We start from the raw sequence: 2,810 nt of genomic DNA on the forward strand, positions 1-2,810 counted from the left end.
TCTGTCAACACCTGCTTTCTTTGGCATTGGAATTATTATATTCTTCTTGAAGTCTGAGGGTACTTAGCCGGTCTCATACATCTTCTTTACCAGATGGTAGAGTTTTGTCAGGACTGGCTCTCCCACGGCCGTCAGTAGTTCTAATGGAATGTTGTTGACTCCAGGGGCCTCGATTCGGCTCAGGACTTTCAGTGCTCTGTCAAACTCTTCACCCAGTATCGTATGCCCCATTTCATCTTCATCTATATTCTCTTCAATTTCTATAATGTTGTCCTCAAGTATATCGCCCTTGTAGTGTTGCTGTTGTTGTTGTGGTCTTCAGCCCTGAGACTGGTTTGATGCAGCTCTCCATGCTACTTGTATAGGCCCTCTATACACTCATTCCACCTTTCTGCTTTCCCTTCTTTGCTTAGAACTGGGTTTCCATCTGAGCTCTTGATATTCATACAAGTGTTTCTCTTTTCTCCAAAGGCCTCTGTAATATTCCTGTAGGTAGTATGTATCTTAATCCTAGTGACATAAGCCTCTACATACTTACATTTGTCTTCTAGCCATCCCTGCTTAGCCATTTTGCACTTCCCGTCGATCTCATTTTTGAGACGTTTGTATTCCTTTTTGCTTGCTTCATTTGCTGCATTTTTATACTTTCTCCTTTCATCAATTACATTCAATATTTCTTCTGTTACCCAAGGATTTCTACTAGCCCTCGTCTTTTTACCTACTTGATCCTCTGTTGCCTTCACTACTTCATCCGTCAGAGCTACCCATTCTTCTTCTACTGTACTTCCCCCCCCCCCCCCCACTGCTGTCAATTGTTCCCTAATGCTCCCCCTGAAACTCTGTACAACCTCTGGTTTAGTCAGTTTATCCAGGTCCCATCTCCTTAAATTCTCACCTTTTTACAGTTTCTTCAATTTTAATCTGCAGTTCATAATCAATTGATTGTGGTCAGAGTCCACATCTGCCCCTGGAAAATGCCTTACAATTTAAAACCTGGTTCCTAAATCTCTGTCTTACCATTATATAATCTATCTGATACCTTTTAGTATCTCCGGGATTCTTCCATGTATACAACCTTCTTTTATGATTCTTAAACCAAGTATTAGCTATGATTAAGTTATGCTCTGTGCAAAATTCTACCAGACGGCTTCCTCTTCCATTTCTTAGCCCCAATCCATATTCACCTATTATGTTTCCTTCTCTCCCTTTTCCTACACACGAATTCCAGTCACTCATGACAATTAAATTTTCGTCTCCTTTCACTACCTGAATAATTTCTTTTATCTTATCATACATTTCATCAATTTCTTCATCACCTGCAAAGCTATTTGGCATATAAACTTGTACTACTGTAGTAGATATGGGCTTCGTGTCTATCTTGGCCACAATAATGCGTGCACTATACTGTTTGTAGTAGCTTACCCGTACATCTACTTTTTTATTCGTTATTAAACCTACTCCTGCATTACCCCTATTTGATTTTGTATTTATAACCCTGTATTCACCTGACCAGTGGTCCTGTTCCTCCTGCCACCTAACTTCACTAATTCCCACTACATCTAACTTTAACCTATCCATTTCCCTTTTTAAATTTTCTAACCTACCTTTCCGATTAAGCAGGACAATAAACTTTTTGTAGACTTAGACATTAACGGCAAAGTCATACCATTCCAGCTCGATAGCGGAGCTGCAGTTTCACTGATTATTCAAGACACTTACAAACTGCTGGGGACACCTCCGTTGCGTGCCGCAAATGTTACGTTAAATAGCTACTCCGGTCAACGTATCCCTGTGTTAGGACAGTGCAGCCTTCTTGCAACATACAAAGGACAAACAAAACTTGTGTCATTTTACGTCCTTCGTTCTTCTTCTGCAGTGAACTTGTTTGGTTTCGATTTATTTCAGTTGTTTAACTTGTCTACAGTAAATAAGGTCCTATCCGTGAAACAGACTTTGCCTTCAGACTGTGTTTCTCGTCTATGTGAAGAATTTGCAGACATTAATGCACCGGGCCTCGGTTGCGCTAAGAACTATAAAGCACATTTGGAACTGAAAGTAAACGCGTAACCGAAATTTTTCAGAGCGCGCCATGTTCCCCACGCATGCGTGATGAGGTCGCAAAAACATTACACGATTTGGAATCACAAGGTGTAATTGAACGTGTGCAGGCTTTTCTCTGGGAATCACCCTTAGTAATTTTGCCGAAACCTTCTGGAAAGTTGAGACTTTGTGTGGACTTCAAGGCAACAGTGAATCCACAACCAGTGATTGCAACTTTTCCTTTACCCCGCCCGGAAGGTCTTTTTGACAAACTGTGCCCGGGTAAATATTTTTCGAAGTTGGACCTACCAGATGCGTACTTGCAAATACCGGTGGACGAAGACTCCCAGCGCGTTTTGGTGGTTAACACGCATCTTGGTTTGTAGCGATTCAAACGACTGCCATTCGGGTGTGCATCCGCCCCTGCATTGTTTCAGCAATATCTACAAACTGTTTGTGCCTCGGTCCCTACTGCAGCAAATTATCTGGACGATATTGTGATCTCCGGAAAGACAGAAGAAGAACATTTGGCCAATCTCAGAACATTATTTCAGGTCTTGCGACAAAATGGTCTTGGCTTGCGGAAGGACAAATGTGTGTTTTTTGCTCGGGACTTGCCATACCTGCGACATGTAATCAATGCCCAAGGCATACATCCCAGTCCCACGCACCTTCGTGTCATACAAGACTTGCCGTCGGCGCAGAATTTGAAGCAGCTACAGAGTGTGCTGGGAAAAAATACGTATTACAATAAATATGTGCCACATGCC

The sequence above is a fragment of the Schistocerca gregaria genome, chromosome 5 (assembly GCF_023897955.1).
Source record: "Schistocerca gregaria isolate iqSchGreg1 chromosome 5, iqSchGreg1.2, whole genome shotgun sequence".
In the NCBI taxonomy this organism is placed as follows: Eukaryota; Metazoa; Arthropoda; class Insecta; order Orthoptera; family Acrididae; genus Schistocerca; species Schistocerca gregaria.